This window comes from Rattus norvegicus, chromosome X (assembly GCF_036323735.1).
Source record: "Rattus norvegicus strain BN/NHsdMcwi chromosome X, GRCr8, whole genome shotgun sequence".
NCBI lineage: Eukaryota > Metazoa > Chordata > Mammalia > Rodentia > Muridae > Rattus > Rattus norvegicus.
In genome coordinates, this window is record NC_086039.1 from 63852139 (window position 1) to 63870969 (window position 18831).

General features: G+C 42.6%; 2 pseudogenes; both read right to left on the bottom strand.

Moving 5' to 3' along the window:
- Positions 1–2073: 2073 nt before the first annotated feature.
- On the bottom strand, positions 2074–3621 carry Gmcl1-ps1 (germ cell-less 1, spermatogenesis associated, pseudogene 1; annotated as a pseudogene).
- A 7080-nt stretch (positions 3622–10701) lies between these two features.
- Positions 10702–11199, bottom strand: LOC108349170 (40S ribosomal protein S10 pseudogene; annotated as a pseudogene).
- Between the last annotated feature and the right edge of the window lie 7632 nt (positions 11200–18831).

Here is an 18831-nt window from a genome sequence, read left to right on the forward strand (position 1 = left end):
CAATTAAAACTAATTATTGATTTTGCATAAACATACGAAAGGGTTCCTTATGTCATTTTCTTATATATTTAGTTTTGGTCTCTCCCACCCTCATCTCACTCCTCTCTTCTATCTCCTGAGCTTACCTCTTCTCTGCACCATTTTGCCCTACCATTCTACTTTTTCGTTTCATATCACCCCTCTAGTACCATATGGCCCAGTACAATACTCCTGATCATATACTCAAAGAACTCATCTCCTACCACAGAGATAGTTGAACATCTATGTTTATTGCTTTTTTATTCAACAGTACCAAGGATATGAAATCAATGTCCATCAACAGATAAACAGGTAAGTTAAATGTGGTACCTATACACAATGAATTTTTATTCTCCTATAAAGTGAAACAAAATTATAAAATTTTCAGTAAAATAGATAAAACTAAAAATGAATATATTAATCCAGATAACTGAGGCTCATAAAGCCACAATCATTGTCTTTCATATGTGGATCCTAGCTTCTAACTGTTCTATATATGTATTTATGTGGGATTAAGTGTCTGGAGTCCTAGAAACTAGAATGGGGGGGAGGTCAAAAACGTCACTTTTAAAATGAAGTAAGGTTTGTTGTTTGCAGCTAGCTAGGTATATAGAACATAAGGAAAGACTTCAGGAGAGAAATACCAAATTAAAAGCCAACAACAAAGGGTGTCTCATGGATACCCTCATTTAGCCATTTTATATTACTGACACTAAACTATTAATGGCACACTAGTATGTAGGCTTGGTATTTCCAAGTCTTTCAAATCTTAATGAGAAAATAATTTCTTCCCAAGGAACAAAGGTTTTATTTAATTGGGAAGAGAAATATAAACCATAAGAAAAATTCTTTTTCACCTAAGTACACTTTTAAAATACTGGTTACTTGTATTTTTTAAGTTTACATTACTTTTTATACTCTGAGCAAATGCTTGTTTATATGGATTCTTAAACTGAGCTCAAGTATTTGGCACTGTTTAATGACAAAAAAAAATATCAATGAGAAGTAGAATGTCTGAGAAGAGGTAAAGTAGTGGCAGTTTTCAAATTAACAGTAGTCACAAACCAACAGATTTAAATTGTGACTAACAGCTCTCTCCATATCAGACTATAATAACACTTCTATACTTACTCTATAGATTACTAACTAGCTCTTTATCATACTTCAGAATAAAAAGCACTCATTATTATTCTTAGTCTTTCCACTCCAAAGTCTATGTTACTATTCTTGCTTTTTAAATGGAACATATTTTCCAAATATAGTCATTTTCAGGACTTGGTGTTGAATCCACACACTCTATCAAACTACTCTACAACTTAATCTATCCTAAAATTCAAATATGACTTTAACAGCAAACATTTCTGAAGCCCAATGATACAAGAAACTTTTAAACATTTAAACTTTAGTAAATAACTACATAATAAAACTGCTTCTATGCATCATGCCTCAAATATAGTGCTATAGGTTTTTGAAATGTCTTCTTGGGAAAATGCAAGTAAAGCCTAATTAACACTGCCATATTCTTAGTTTACAGAACAACCAATATAAAGATAGCATGTGTAGTGCATTTCTTTCACATAGAAAACATGAAAACTAAGTGCTATATTCATAGCGAGGGAAGGAGGAATAGAGGAACAAAACAATGAAACTGAGTAGAATAGGGCAGTTCTAAATATAACTAAAAGAGAACTCAAAATATTCCTTAAAACATTAACTTAATTAAACTATAAGAAGTGATTTTTAAAACGTTTCACTAAGCAGTAGGTTAGGTAGGCTCACGGTTTCCTTCTCTCAGTTGTTCCAGTCTTCTTAGAAATTATGTAGATGTTGATAGGTAGTAGTCAGGGATAAGTTGCCACAGTAACTGTTCAATTATGTTTTGGCAGTTTGAAGGAACTTCTCATATAGTCCTAGATATTCTTAAAATTTATGGGCTTCTCTTCAACAGACACGCCTGCAAAGTAGATCATCAGTGATGGCCAAGTCTGGTTAGTTTCATAGAGGCAGATGGAATCTTCAAGATGTTGCCAACCCTTGACCTCGTGGAAGAGCTTCTTAGTTCATTGGACTTCTGCTTGATTCCCCACTTGGTCCTGCACCACTCTCTCCAGGAAGGTAGAGGAAGTTACATGCCACATACATGGGGAATGTTAAGTCTTGGTTTTGTAGGTTCACCACTTCTAGTTCTTGATCCTTTCTCAGAGAAAGAACAGAATATTCAGTCTCTCTCCGGAGAACAGCTTTTCCAGTACTGTCCAATGAGATCACTCGCAGACGGAAGGCAACTTTTCTCTGCCAGAGTAAGCTGACACCAAGGCCACAGGATTTATTCATTGCACTGCGGCGGAATACAATGCGCTTGTTGACATAGCATACTACCAAGTCCCAGCCAAAGTTAAAGCCAGTCCAGGTCCAGCTGCATTGCTCATCTGAGATAAGTTGGCCTCCACACCTCATGCTATTTCCACCGATGTCAGATACATAGATATCCATTGGCCCAAGTTCCCTGGATTGCTCTGCCCGAAGAAGTGCAAGCCATTGCTCTTTGTAAACCGGGGTCAACCATGTTGCAGGGATCAGTCCATCCTGGTCAATAACGTGTGCTGAAGGCAGGTCACAGATGATGTAGGGAAGCCTTAGCTTCTGGAACACTGGCACAAAGGTTCTCCCCTGATTACTGTCCAGAAAAGGGCTACTATCTGACTCACTTTTGAACTTGGCAAAGCACAACTGTGCAGGCAATACTGCTCTTTGAGATTCTGAGCACGTGCGTGCTTCTAGCTGCAGGTACATCCACTTTTTCAGTGTGATATACACATCCATCTCCACTCCAACTACCAAAAGATCTGACGAGGCAATGAGCTCTCTCATGAGATTCAGATTGATTTCTAACAACAGTTCATCATTTTGCCGAATCATCAGGTTATCCAAGAGCCACTGGCGGCAAATATATCTGATGCTCTGGAGCCCGTAATTCTCAGCAGAATAGTAGTAACTGCACACAGTATCAGTGCGGACTGTGGCCCTCATCATATCTTCACACTGCTGAATTAGTTCATCCAATTGTAGCATACTAGCTGTGGCCAAGATGGCAATGACTCTGGAGGGAGGAATTGCAATTCTTCTACTGTACAAGAAGCCCAAAACCTCATGGAAAGCCTCGCGATCGATATTTTCATCAGGCATCTGCATCTCTATTGTATTCATATTTGTCTCCAGCCAAGCACCACAGAACATGCTAGAAAAGTACCCAGATCGGCATAGGTAGGCCCTGTGCAAGCACCACTCCTGCTGAAATGCACAGATCTTTACGTCACTATTCTCACCACCAAGAAAAAGTGACTCATAAATGCCTCTGGACTTGTCCATTTTCTTACGGGGTACTTTCGCCTTTGGTCCTCCTGGGCTGGCCTTCCGTTTGTGGCCTGCCTGACCAGTGGAAACCCCCGGCAGTTCACTTGCCTGCTCTTCTTGGACAACGGCCGGTCCCGCTTGTTCTCCGGCTCCCACTGCTGCCTCCTCTTCTCTAGCAGCACCTTCTCTCGCAGGTTCATCTTCTTCAGGATTTCTTCCAGACCACATTCTACTGCTTAGGGCTCCCATAGCTTAGTCTGAAGGGAGAAAATGTGAACTTCCTCGTCAGACGTAGAGGCCAAAGACCAAACCTCAAGCCAGACTGTGGCGGCTGAACAGCGAACAGCGGCCGTCGTGCCTCAGCCTCGCCGTTAAAATGGCGGCCAAGATGAGCCGCTCTGTCACACCATCAACTCAGTTGGAGAATAGCGACCCCTACCTTGGAGGACCATACACTGCACCTTTGTTTTAAACTGTCCTTTTCTTGGACTCACCTCATAGATTGATAGCGCAATCCATACCTTTTTGCATTGACCTCTTTGATTACGTTCATGAACACAATTAGCATTTATCATCTAAAATTTGAAATGATGATTTCTTTATTGGAAAATCCACTTTACTTCCATCTTTGTCCTCCAAATGATTTCACATACCTTTGTAACGTCTGCAACTACATCACCAGCAGAGAATATTTGCCCTATATCCCACTATATTTTAAAACTAATTTGTTAAAATAATGTTTCCAGTTATACATTGTTTTAAAACAATCTCAGTGTGAATCAAAGTCATCTGTTTACAGCCAACAAAACATTTCCCCAGAAACCTGAATGGTAAATACTAGGTAAAAACCTTAAGTGCTGAAAAGATCAATTAGTCAAAATTTAAGTCTGTTGGGTATAATTAAGATCTGGGGCTTACAAGTTAATAATCTAGGGAATGGCCATGTTCCAAAAGCAAATATTTTTCTTTGTGTATTTTCTAATCATTTTCATGTCTTAGATAATGTATAGATAAAGCCTAGACAGATGGATGTTTATCTCTTCTTAATATAGTGAACACAGATATCATTTTCCCCTAATGGAAAGAAGCACTAAATTTACCCTAAAGGAAGACAGGAATTACCAAATTAGTACACAAATAGTTTTAGTTTTGGGCAATAAAACAGCATAGGTAAAAGTTTGGTTTAAACTTTCCACATTGATATGGTTTGTACACCACATTAGAATCCAAAAAATTATTTCCCTGTATATTTTAGTAAAATTCAACTATCAAACTTGGTATAAGGCAAAGGAGCAGAATATTAAGATACAGGACACAGTATTTGAAAACAATCAGTATAAATGTACAGTAAGTTTTGAATATCTGAAATTGTCCTTACTCTTTAGAATTATAGGTATCACATAATGATTACAAATTGCATTGGTGATACTAGCCTGACAAGTTTTTAAAAGAATGACTGAAACAAGGGCTTAGAATGTAACTCAGTAGGATAATAATTGTGTTTAGTGTGCACAGGGTCCTTGGTTTGATTGTCATTACAAATTAAGAGTAAAAAATAAATACGAAAATAAAATTAAATAAGTGAAATGGGAAGTATAGCTGGCATTTGTTAGTTTGTGGGTTCTTCTTTGAACCTTCTCCACTCTTTTTCTACACTTTCAACCCTCTAACACTAGAAAGAAGAAAAGATAGAAAATAAAGGGGGTGACATCTGGGAGGTCCCTAAGAAATAACTTTGAAAATGGAAGTTTTGGCTTCCCAAGGAAGCAGATTTGGACAATGGGCTATTAATCATTGATGGCTCTGTAAGATTGTAGCCGAATCAGATCCTGGAATTTCTTCAAAATCTCACCAAATATAGTAAATCTAACATAGCAGCCAATCAGAAACTGGCATATGTAATTTCTCGGGCACACACCAATGAAGTTTTAGATTAGCTAACCATAGCTAAAATTCCCCTAGTTTTCTATAAAAGACTCTCACACTTTGTTTGGGGTCACCATTTTTGATAAATGGTTGATTCTGCATCCTGGTAATTTCTGCAGAATAAATGTTCTTTGCTTCTGCATACTATTTGAGTCTGGGATCTTCCTTCATTAATTCTTGGATAGTAACACATTATCCTTAGACTACTTTCTGTTGATTAGGGGCATCAAGTTCCTTGGGGCAAGTTTGAGATTGGGATATATATATCCCACTATATGTCAAAACCAATATCCTACCGTTAACTCCTCCCACAATCCTTCTCCCCACATCCCCACTCACCATATACTCTGAAAGAGTGGAGGCCCTTCCAGGGTATCACCCCCCTCCCCAGGCATTTCAAGTCTCTGTGGGGCTAGGTGTCTTTTCTCCAACTAAGACCAGACAGGAAAGCTGAGTGAGGGAAACAGATTCCACACACAGGCAATAGCTTTAGGGATAGCCCTCACTCTAGTTGTTGGAGGATCTATATGAAGACCAATATGAAAATCTGCTGCACATATGCTGGGGGCCTGGGCCCAGCCTCTATGACCTTTCGTTGGTGGTTCAGTCTCTGAGAGCCCTCAAGGATCCAAGTTAGTTGACTTTGTCTCTCCTCCTATGGAGTTCCTATCCTCTTAGAGGGTGCAATCAATCTCCATGGGTCTCTGTCTGAGTTAGTTGCTGGATGGGACCTCTCTCAGGACAGCCATGCTAGGCTCCTGTCTATAATAGCAGAGTATTGTTAATAGTGTCAGAGATTAGTGCTCAAATATGGGATGGGTCTCTAGTTAGGCTGGTGATTGGTTGACCATTTCCTTAGTCTCTGCTCTACCCCTCATCCCTGTACATCTTGTAGTCAGGATATATTTTGGGTCTAAAGTTTTGTGGGTGGGTCAGTGTCCCCATTGCTCCTCTGGGTTTCCTGCCTGTCTACAGGAGGTAGTTTCTTCAGGTTCCATATCCCCACTGATGTGAGTCTCAGCTAAGATCACTGTTGGTATTCTGTCTAAGATCCACCCCCACAGCTACCTGGCAACAGCCATGTATGTTCTGCCCCACAGTTGCCTGACAACAGCTATCTGTGCCTGACTATAAAGGGGGCTGCTTGCCCCCTCCTCTCCCTCTTGTTCTCTCTTGCTCCTCTCTCTCTTTCTCTCTCCTGCCCTTACTCTTCTCTGCTCTCTTGTCCTCTTTCCTGTCCCGTCTCTCTATCCCCACCCCTTCCCTCCACATACCCATGGCCGGCCTTCTTTGTTCCTCCCCTCTTCTACTCTTCTCTCATTGAACCTCTCCACGTGGAACCATGTTGGCTTGGTGTGTTCTGTCCAGACGCAGGCTGAGATTTGAGCACCAACGTTGGTGACCCGTATGCAGTGATTGATCTCCCCATGCCTACAAGGCCTGGCACCCTGCAGTCAGATCATGGGTCGGAAGGTAGGCCCTTCCCACCACATGTGTCTACTGCCTGCCGCAGCTTGAGCCCTGGTGGGGAGAAATGGAGCTGCACACACCCTCCGCTCCCGCCACAGTGACCACTGGCCCCCAGCCTGCAGTTGCTCAGCTTGGGCTGCACACTTGCGTGGGCTGTGGCTAGAAGAAATGGAGCCACGTGGTACCGCCGCAGCACCCACAGCCTCAGCCTACTCTGGGCCCGGGGCGCGGTCGCGGCTGATCAGCTTGGGATGTGCATGCGCACTGGACTGTCGTGAAGAGATAAGCGAGCTACTGGATAGCCTCAGGATCCACCGTGTCCACTGCACCATTGGACACTGCCACCTGCTGGCTGCTGTGGGACTCAGGAATTCCACCACGTGAGTTACTGCTGCAGCTGGCGCACATGAACTGCTGCCCTCTGTGGTTCACCACGTGGTGCCAGCTCTTCCCATTTAGGCCCTCATCAACCACACAGTCCTTCTTCTCCTGCTACCAGAAATTCCTCAATTTTACAGGATCTTCATAATTACTGCTGGCAGTCTGGTAAATGGAAGGAGGTTCTTTATGCCCAAACATTCATATACCTTCACTCTAACCCCTCTCTGTGTTTCACTTCCTGTGGCATCCTGCTGAGGTAACCTGTGTCCCTGGTACTGGCTGGTCAGTCCATCAGGCCTCCCCATTGCCCTGCATACAACTGCCACCAAGGAGAGCACCCTCTTCAAGCACGTGCTGGTGAGCGTACCTACCTAACCTCTGTGCTCTTTTTTTACCTCAGAGCTTGACTTTTCATAATGTACATATGGTCTCAAGGGAGCATTCTTGAGCTTGGAGCTACCCCTGTTCTGCCCCCTAGGGATGAATCCTTTCACTGACCCTCATTCTAGGACCTTTTCCCTTGGGTGAGATATTTCCTCCCTTTTTAAAAGACAGTTTAAAATGCCAGGCCAGGCCTGGATAAGCTGCTCTCTGGCTCAGGAGCACCGGCTCTGTAGCCCCAGCACTGGTAGGAGCAGTTAATAATTCCTATTCTTCCCACAGGTCTATCAGTCTTCCCCGCCTGTCCCTATTTCCTGGGTTGTTTTGGTCTAATTTACAATAAGCAGAAAACAATATCTCTGTCTGGCCCAGTCCTCAGGCCTCCCTCTCCTCCCTTCCTCATTGGTGCTGCACTGCTGCAATCCCTGGTTTGCAGCATCAGGAAAAGCAGGTCTTGTCTTGTCCTTTGCATCTGCCAGGAACTCTGTCTGTGAGACCTGCTTTCCCACATGCATACAACCCCTAAGACCCGCGCGCAAGTGATCTCTCTCTTTCTGTCCAGGACTTTGCTCCTATGCTCAGCCTGCCACAGCACTGAAAAAAACTTTTACATTCTCTTTTCCAGCGTGCTCATATTGCCACCCGTGCACCAGTGCCTCAACTGTGCACACCTGCACACACGCACTCGCACATCTCCCTTGCTCTGCAGATTATTCATTCCTATCCTGTCTTGAAATATGAAACTTACTAATAATTTACTTCCTGAGGAACGCCAGTGAGTTTGGGAGCAGGACAGACTTAAAACCAAGGAATTTTGAAAAACTACAAGAGGTCATCCAGGAAAAACAGGAAAACCTATCCCAATTTTTAGAATACCTTACAAAGGCTTTATTGCAATACACTAATCTAGATGCTAAAAATTCAGAAGGTAAGCAACTTCTGATGACCCATTTCTTTTCCCAGAGCTACTCCGACCTAAAAGACAACTTCAAAAGCTAGAGAGAGGGCCCCTAACTTCACAGGCAGAAGTCTTGGTTCTGGCCTTTAAGGTGTACCATGAGAAGAGATGAGAAGGTTCGCAGACTAAAATACCATATGCTGACAAAGGCTGTCCAACCAGCCCAAGCTATTGCCCCAGACTCCTGGCCTTCTAAGACTAAGAGACCACCAGGCTCCTGCTACAACTGTAGTCAACAAGGTCACTTGGTGAGGGCTTGCCTTAATCCCCATCAACCAAAGGGCCATGTTCTAGATGCCATCAAGGGGGACATTGGGCTGCCGATTGCCCTCATGTTGTGTAGGACAGGGGGACATCACGTCCAAGTAACCCTCCAGCTGATCTCCTAGGCTTGACTTTGGACGAATGAAGGGACCTAAGTTCCCTGGACCTGACCATTGCCATCACCAGCAGGGAGCCATGGTAACTATCATGGTATGTGGGCAGCCCATCTCCTTCCCCTTGGGCACTGGGACCACTTACTCAGCCCTAATGGAGTTTTGGGGACCTGCTTCTCTCTCCCATTCCCTTACAGTTGGGGTAGGGAGCAACCTTACCTTCCTCACCAAACTCCACCATTTAGTTACATTTTTGGGGGTGTACCTCTCACCCATTCCTTTTTGGTAGTGCCAACATGCCCTGTCCCCTTATTGGGAAGGGATCTTCTAGCTAAGTTGGGAGTCTCTAATTTGCTCCACCCATTTTCCCAAACTCAAACTTGCCTGAAGCCCTTCCGCTTCTTCGAGCCAGCCAACCTACTAACACGGACATGTTGCTGCCTTTACCAGCTTCTCAGGTAGACCCCCAAGTCTGAGACCTCCCTCTGTTGCTGAACACTTTCCAAATAGATCTGGAAACTGCTTTCTCTATCTGTCTTTTTGTCATGGCAAACTGTTTTAAGACATCCAGGACATGTTCTGTAGGACAAATTTTTCCTTCTGCTCCACAAAAAGCTTATCTTCAAGAATGTTCATGTTGTCAACTCATGTTGTTATCTCTTTTATAAACTTATAATCTACAGGAAACCTACTCAGACCCACCTCTCATGGACCAAATAGACTCCACTCAATTAAGTCCATCTGCCTAACGTTCCCACTTACTACCTATTCCAAAGGGTGGTATATTCCTCTGGGTTTCAAATGTACATCTAAGAAAAAATTTTTCTTTTCTCCCAAACACACTTAATCTTATTCTCTTCCTATAATAAATATATATGTGTGTTCCAGCATCTTATCAAGTCCAGGCGCTCACTACACCCAGGACAGCTCCAGAGAAGCAACCTCCAGGTGTTCCAATCTCCTCTCACAGACACACATGCTTCTATTGGAGCTGTTCCTTCTGACCTATCCTCAGATGGTTTCACAGACCCTAGAAAACAAGCCAACTCTAAGACTGGACAAACATCCCATACCCATGTTTCTAGGTTCCCTAGAGACACGTCACCCTAAAGCAAGCAGCAAGTAGTCAGAGATCACGATGACCCTATTCCTGCTCCACCATCACCTTTCTAATTTTTTATTTTTTAATTAAACCAAAACGGGGCAATGTTGGTATTCTGTCTAAGCTCCACCCCCACAGCTACCTGGTAACAGCCAGGTATGCTCTGCACCACAGTTACCTGACAACAGCCAGGTACGCTCCACCCCACAGTTGCCTGGCAGCTGTATAAAGGGGGTGTCTTGCCCCCTCCTCTCCCTCTTGCTCTCTCTTGCCCTTACTCTTCTCTGCTCTCTTGCCCTCTTCCCTGTCCCTTCTCTCTATCCCGTTCTCCCTCCCCTCCACATACCCATGGCCGGCCTCCTTTGTTCCTCCCCACTTCTACTCTTCTTCTCTCATTGAACCTTTCCACATGGAACCATGTTGGCTTGGTGTGTTCTGTCTGGACTCAAGCTGAGATTTAAACCCCAACAATCACCCTCACTGACTCTTGGGAGCCTCCACTATCTCAGGTCTCTGGAACATCATAAAGATGCCCCCATTACCCAACTCCTGCCAGCTGTAGATTTACATTAATAATCGTGGCCATCTGGCCATCTCTCCTGTCTCTCCACACCTGATCCTGAATCCCTCATCCCATCTTCTACTCAGTTTTGTCCATCCATCTCCCTCCTATGACTATTTTATTACCCCCTTTTTTTCTTTAAAGTTTATTCAACACAACATAATCTCCAACTTCACTGAGGTGGCCCACCATGTCCACGACGGAAGCCCCCTCTAAATTGGAATTCTGTTGCTGAGCCAGCCCCACCCTCAGCTTTCTTGTCAGCTCCAGGGGGCACAGCACTCCTTCTGTAGGTGCCTCTGTCTGCCTCCCCTCTTATGAATCTTGCAGTCCTCTCACCCTCTGGACCTTTGGGCTGAGGCCTGCCAGTTTTGGGATGTCTGTGACGCAGGGTGGCGGGCACGATCTCCGGAGGTAGGTGCAGGTAATCTCGGAGGTACTGGATGCCCTCATTCGTGAGGTACCAGTAGAAAGGTCTCTAAGCAAACTGCTCCTTCACGTAGCCTCAACACTTGAGAAACTGCATGGCCTTCATGACATGAGGGTTGGGCACATTTTTGTCTGCCAGCTCAGGGTGTTTGGCCATGTGGACATCTTTTTTGGCAACCATCACTCCTTCCTTAAAAAGGATTTCTTAGATGTCAATCTGATTCTTTGTAGGCATCAACATCGTGGCGGCAGCAGGGTCTGAGGCAGAGACTCTTTTTACCCCCTTTTAAGTGAGATTCAAGCATCCTTACTTCGCCCTTCCTTCTTGTTTAGCTTCTCTGGGTCTGTGGAGTGTAGTATTTACATCCTGTACTTTATGGCTAATATCCACTTATATGTGAATACATACCATGCATGTCCTTTTGGGTTTGCATTACCATACTCAGGATGATATTCTCAAGTTCCTTCCATTTTTCTACAAAATTCAGGATGTCTTTGTTTTTACTAGCCGAATAGTTCATTGTATAGATGTACCACATTTTCTTTATCCATTCTTCAGTTGAGAAACATCTTAATTGTTTCCAGTTTCTGGCTACAAATAAAACTACTATGGACATAGTTAAGCAAGTATCTCTGTGGTAGAGTAGAACATCTTTTGAGTATATGCCCAGGAGTTGTATAGCTGGGTCTTGAGGTAGAACTATTCCAAGTTTTCTGAGAAACTGCCAAATTAATTTCCAAAGTAGATGTATACGTTTGCACATCTACCAACAATGGAGGAATGTTCCCCTTGCTCTACATCCTTGCCAGCATGGACGATCACTTGAGGTTTTGATCTTAGCCATTCTGACTGGTGTGAGTGGAATCTCAGAGCTGTTTTGATTTGTATTTCCCTGATGACCAAGGACTTTGAACATTTCTTTAAGTGTTTCTCAGCCCTTCAAGATTCATCCATTAAAAGTTCTGTTTAGCTTCATTCCACAATTTTTAATTGTGTTATTTGGCTTGTTGGTGTCTCACTTCTTGAGTTCTTTGTATATTTTGAATATTAGTCCTCTATCAGATATAGGATTGGTGAATATGTTTTCCCAATCTGTAGGCTGCTGTTTTGTCCTAACCACAGTGTCCTTTGCCTTATAGGAGCTTTTTAGTTTAATGAGGTCTTGTTGATTTTAGAGCCTGAGCCATTGGTGTTCTGTTTGGGAAGTTGTCTCCTGTAACCAATGAGTTCAAAGCTATTGCCCGGAGGGGGTTCTTTGGAACTTAAGGGTTCTTTGGAAAGTCAGTTATGTTGGATGGTGTTCTGCTAAGTCTAACACATGAAGGAATGTTTCATTGAAGCAGACACAGGTAAAAGACTAAGGCAGACTCGCAAAAGCATGTTTCCCTGAAGCAGACACAGGAGAAGGGATGTTCTGCTAAAGCAAGTACATGAAAGAACATGTGATGAAAGATTCTTTGCTAATGACACCTATGTATTGGTTTACCTTATGCTACATTGTTGAGCTCCATTTGTAGGGACTCCAATGAGAAAAATACATGCCAAAAAAATTTCTGGTGATGTGCTATAGTTTCTTGTTGAGTTCTCAGACTTGGGATGATAGAAAGAGTGATGTCAGATGAGACAGACTCACAAGCTGAGTCAAGACGCAACACGTGATGTTTGGAGGGAGTATAATAAGGACTTGATGGAAGCTGAGCCTGGCTTATTTAATAGAGGTAGCCGTACAATGCTCATTGGTCTTGTGTTTTCACTGATATTCCCTTTGTTGGGTGAGGTACAGCTGAGAATTTCTCCTGGCATCTCTCCTGGTGCCTCCTGTTTCTAGTGTCGTGACTGAGGCCTGGCTAGCTCAGTTAGTACAACATGAACCTCTTAATCTCAGGGTCATGGCTTTGGCCCCACTTTTGGTGCCACCTGTAACTTTAATTTTTTTTCAACCTTTATTTTTAATGATGCTTATTGAATGCTTTAACCTCCCTTCTACCCACCTACCCATCTGAGGTAGTGGAAAAGAAAGAATATGGGGAAAGTGAACCTGTTTAGAAAGGTTCCTTTTAGAAACTCCTGCTTGTGTTGTCACAGGTCAACAGTGACAGCTTGATCCACTCACAAACACCTCATGGATATACCATCAGTCTAGTTCAGTAGAGTTGGCATAACAAACAAGAATCAACAGGGGTGACACTACCTAAGAGAGACAGCCAGGCCAACAGTTTTCTCATATACATTTACTGTTTCTCTTTTATTTAATATTCCCAAGTAAGAGTTGAATCTAAATAACAGGCATTTTAGAAAATATATAAAAGTATACAGGTAAGTTATAATTAATTCTTTCCACCTGAATATTTCGAATAGCTTCCTTAATCAATTGTAATGTAGCATGAACCTCAGTACTAAGGATTCGTGCAGAGGCTAGGTCAGAATCTCCTTTAAGGACTTTTTGTTTATTAACTTGAGTATTTCTTATATACATTTCGAGTGTTATTCCCTTTCCCGGTATCTGGGCAAACATCCCCCTCCCCCCTCCCCTTCCTTATGGGTGTTCCCCTCCCAACCCTCCCCCCATTGCCGCCCTCCCCCCACCAGTCTAGTTCACTGGGGGTTCAGTCTTAGCAGGACCCAGGGCTTTCCCTTCCACTGGTGCTCTTACTAGGATATTCATTGCTACCTATGGGGTCAGAGTCCAGGGTCAGTCCATGTATAGTCTTTAGGTAGTGGCTTAGTCCCTGGAAGCTCTGGTTGCTTGGCATTGTTGTACATATGGGGTCTCGAGCCCCTTCAAGCTCTTCCAGTTCTTTCTCTGATTCCTTCAACGGGGGTCCTATTCTCAGTTCAGTGGTTTGCTGCTGGCATTCGCATCTGTATTTGCTGTATTCTGGCTGTGTCTCTCAGGAGCGATCTACATCCGGCTCCTGTCGGTCTGCACTTCTTTGCTTCATCCATCTTGTCTAATTGGGTGGCTGTATATGTATGGGCCACATGTGGGGCAGGCTCTGAATGGGTGTTCCTTCTGTGTCTGTTTTAATCTTTGCCTCTCTATTCCCTCCCAAGGGTATTTTTGTTCCCCTTTTAAAGAAGGAGTGAAGCATTCACATTTTGATCATCCGTCTTGAGTTTCATTTGTTCTAGGCATCTAGGGTAATTCAAGCATTTGGGCTAATATCCACTTATCAATGAGTGCATACCATGTATGTCTTTCTGTGATTGGGTTACCTCACTCAGGATGATGTTTTCCAGTTCCAACCATTTGTCTACAAATTTCATAAAGTCATTGTTTTTGATAGCTGAGTAATATTCCATTGTGTAGATGTATCACATTTTCTGTATCCATTCCTCTGTTGAAGGGCATCTGGGTTCTTTCCAGCTTCTGGCTATTATAAATAAGGCTGCGATGAACATAGTGGAGCACGTGTCTTTTTTATATGTTGGGGCATCTTTTGGGTATATGCCCAAGAGAGGTATAGCTGGATCCTCAGGCAGTTCAATGTCCAATTTTCTGAGGAACCTCCAGACTGATTTCCAGAATGGTTGTACCAGTCTGAAACCCCACCAACAATGGAGGAGTGTTCCTCTTTCTCCGCATCCTCGCCAGCATTTGCTGTCACCTGAGTTTTTGATCTTAGCCATTCTCACTGGTGTGAGGTGAAATCTCAGGGTTGTTTTGATTTGCATTTCCCTTATGACTAAAGATGTTGAACATTTCTTTAGGTGTTTCTCAGCCATTCCGCATTCCTCAGCTCTAAATTGTTTGTTTAGCTCTGAACCCCATTTTTTAATAGGGTTATTTGTCTCCCTGCGGTCTAACTTCTTGAGTTCTTTATATATTTTGGATATAAGGTTTGCCAGAATTTTATTGAGTATTTCTGCGTCGATATTCATAAGGGAAATTGGTCTGAAGTTCTCTTTCTTTGTTGGGTCTTTGTGTGGTTTAGGTATAAGAGTAATTGTGGCTTCATAGAAGGAATTCGGTAGTGCTCCATCTGTTTCAATTTTGTGGAATAGTTTGGATAATATTGGTATGAGGTCTTCTATGAAGGTCTGATAGAATTCTGCACTAAACCCGTCTGGACCTGGGCCCTTTTTGGTTGGGAGACCTTTAATGACTGCTTCTATTTTCTTAGGAGTTATGGGGTTGTTTAACTGGTTTATCTGTTCCTGATTTAACTTCGGTACCTGGTATCTGTCTAGGAAATTGTCCATTTCCTGCAGATTTTCAAGTTTTGTTGAATATAGGCTTTTATAGTAAGATCTGATGATTTTTTGAATTTCCTCTGAATCTGTAGTTATGTCTCCCTTTTCATTTCTGATTTTGTTAATTTGGACACACTCTCTGTGTCCTCTTGTTAGTCTGGCTAAGGGTTTATCTATCTTGTTGATTTTCTCAAAAAACCAACTTTTGGTTCTGTTGATTCTTTCTATGGTCCTTTTTGTTTCTACTTGGTTGATTTCAGCTCTGAGTTTGATTATTTCCTGCCTTCTACTCCTCCTGGGTGTATTTGCTTCTTTTTGTTCTAGAGCTTTTAGGTGTGCTGTCAAGCTGCTGACATATGCTCTTTCCTGTTTCTTTCTGCAGGCACTCAGCGCTATGAGTTTTCCTCTTAGCACAGCTTTCATTGTGTCCCATAAGTTTGGGTATGTTGTACCTTCATTTTCATTAAATTCTAAAAAGTCTTGAATTTCTTTCTTTATTTCTTCCTTGACCAGGTTATCATTGAGTAGAGCATTGTTCAATTTCCACGTATATGTGGGCATTCTTCCCTTATTGTTATTGAAGACCAGTTTTAGGCCGTGGTGGTCCGATAGCATGCATGGGATTATTTCTATCTTTCTGTACCTGTTGAGGCCCGTTTTTTGACCAATTATATGGTCAATTTTGGAGAAAGTACCATGAGGAGCTGAGAAGAAGGTATATCCTTTTGCTTTAGGATAGAATGTTCTATAAATATCTGTTAAGTCCATTTGGCTCATGACTTCTCTTAGTCTGTGTACGTCTCTGTTTAATTTCTGTTTCCATGATCTGTCCATTGATGAGAGTGGGGTGTTGAAATCTCCTACTATTATTGTGTGAGGTGCAATGTGTGTTTTGAGCTTTAGTAAGGTTTCTTTTACGTATGTAGGTGCCCTTGTATTTGGGGCATAGTTATTTAGGATTGAGAGTTCATCTTGGTGGATTTTTCCTTTGATGAATATGAAGTGTCCTTCCTTATCTTTTTTGATGACTTTTAGTTGAAAATTGATTTTATTTGTCTTTGTCTCTGAGGTGTGTTTCCTGCAGGGTCCTCATTGCCTATCCAGTTTGTTAATCTATGTCTTTTTATTGGGGAGTTGAGGCCATTGATGTTGAGAGATATTAAGGAATAGTGATTATTGCTTCCTGTTATATTCATATTTGGATGTGAGGTTATGTTTGTGTGCTTTTCTTCTCTTTGTTTTGTTGCCAAGATGATTAGTTTCTTGCTTCTTCTAGGGTATAGCTTGCCTCCTTATGTTGGGCTTTACCATTTATTATCCTTTGTAGTGCTGGATTTGTAGAAAGATATTGTGTAAATTTGGTTTTGTCATGGAATATCTTGGTTTCTCCATCTATGTTAATTGAGAGTTTTGCAGGATACAGTAACCTGGGCTGGCATTTGTGTTCTCTTAGGGTCTGTATGACATCTGTCCAGGATCTTCTGGCCTTCATAGTTTCTGGCGAAAAGTCTGGTGTGATTCTGATAGGTCTGCCTTTATATGTTACTTGACCTTTTTCCCTTACTGCTTTTAATATTCTTTCTTTATTTTGTGCATTTGGTGTTTTGACAATTATGTGACGGGAGGTGTTTCTTTTCTGGTCCAATCTATTTGGAGTTCTGTAGGCTTCTTGTATGCCTATGGGTATCTCTTTTTTTAGGTTAGGGAAGTTTTCTTCTATGATTTTGTTGAAGATATTTACTGGTCCTTTGAGCTGGGAGTCTTCACTCTCTTCTATACCTATTATCCTTAGGTTTGATCTTCTCATCGAGTCCTGGATTTCCTATATGTTTTGGACCAGTAGCTTTTTCCGCTTTACATTATCTTTGACAGTTGAGTCAATTATTTCTATGGAAACTTCTGCTCCTGAGTTTCTCTCTTCCATCTCTTGTATTCTGTTGGTGAAGCTTGTATCTACAGCTCCTTGTCTCTTCTTTTGGTTTTCTATATCCAGGGTTGTTTCCATGTGTTCTTTCTTGATTGCTTGTATTTCCATTTTTAATTCCTTCAACTGTTTGATTGTGTTTTCCTGGAATTCTTTCAGGGATTTTTGTGACTCCTCTCTATGGGCTTCTACTTGTTTATTTATGATTTCATGGAATTCTTTCAGGGATTTTTGCAATTCCTCTCTGTAGGCTTCTACTTGTTCTCTAAGGGAGTTCTTCATGTCTTTCTTGAAGTCCTCCAGCATCATGATCAGATATGATTTTGAAACTAGATCTTGCTTTTCTGGTGTGTTTGGATATTCCATGTTTGTTTTGATGGGAGAATTGGGCTCCGATGGTTCCATGTAGTCTCGGTTTCTGTTGCTTGGTTTCCTGTGCTTGCCCCTCGCCATCAGATTATCTATAGTGTTACTTTTTTCTGCTATTTCTGACAGTGGCTAGACTGTCCTATAAGCCTGTGTGTCAGGAGTGCTGTAGACCTGTTTTCCTGTTTTCTTTCAGCCTGTTATGGGGACAGAGTGTTCTGCTTTCGGGCGTGTAGTTTTTCCTCTCTACAGGTCTTCAGCTGTTCCTGTGGTCCTGTGTCTTGAGTTCACCAGGCAGGTCACTTGCAGCAGAAAAGTTGGTCTTACCTGTGGTCCCAAGGCTCAAGTTTGCTCTCGTGGTGCTGCCCACGAGCTCTCTGCGGCGGCAGCAACCAGGAAGATCTGTGCCGCCGTTTCCGGGAGCTTCAGTGCACCAGGGTTCCAGATGGCGTTTGGTGTTTTCCTCTGGAATCAGTAATGTGTGCAGAGTGCAGTCTCTTCTGGTTTCCCAGGCATGTCTGCCTCTTTGAAGGTTTAGCTCTCCCTCCCACGGGATTTGGGTGCAGAGAACTGTTTATCCGGTCGGTCCCTTCAGGTTCCGGCAGTGTCTCAGATGCAGGGGACCTGCTGCTGCTGTGCCCTTATCCAAGAGAACCCAGAGGCCGTGTACAGTTTCCTCTTGGGCCAGGGATGTGGGCAGGGGTGGGCAGTGTTGGTGGTCTCTTCCGCTCTGCAGTCTCAGGAGTGCCCACCTGTCCAGGCAGTGAGGTCTCTCTCCCACGGGGTTTGGGAGCTTAGAGCTGCTGCGGGCAGGGATCTGTGGGTTTGGGACTCCCGCTAAAAACCAGAAGTGTCCGTTCCTTTAAGGACATTTTTAAATGGTTGTAGTTCATTTGTGGAAATGTATAAGAGGAGTATCATGCAGTTAATATGACCCAAAGTTTTTAAAATTATATTTGAAGCTGGATTTGTTGTATTTTTTTCTGGTGTGATTTCAGGACCATTTTTTTATTTCAAATTAGCTAATAGTAGTATACTGTAAAAGTTTGAATAGTAGGCATTTTGTTTTGCAAAATAAAATGATACTCCACATAATGTACAATACAAGCTTGAGGATGTTTTTGTCACACTGGCAACAAGGCATCTGTAATATATTGGCGACACACGGTAAGCCTGTTCATCATTCCTTAAGGAAGAATTTCCCATTGATATCTCTGTTTAGGCTCCTTGTTTTTAAGTACAGGTACAGACAAAGCAAGGTTTTCTTTATAATGTGAGGCTAAAGGAATATCACAATAAGAGACAATCTATAAGAGTGGTTGTGTGCGGGGGAGGAGGGGCATCCTGGTTGCAAAGGCTCCATAAGCTACATCATTTTATCTACAGCA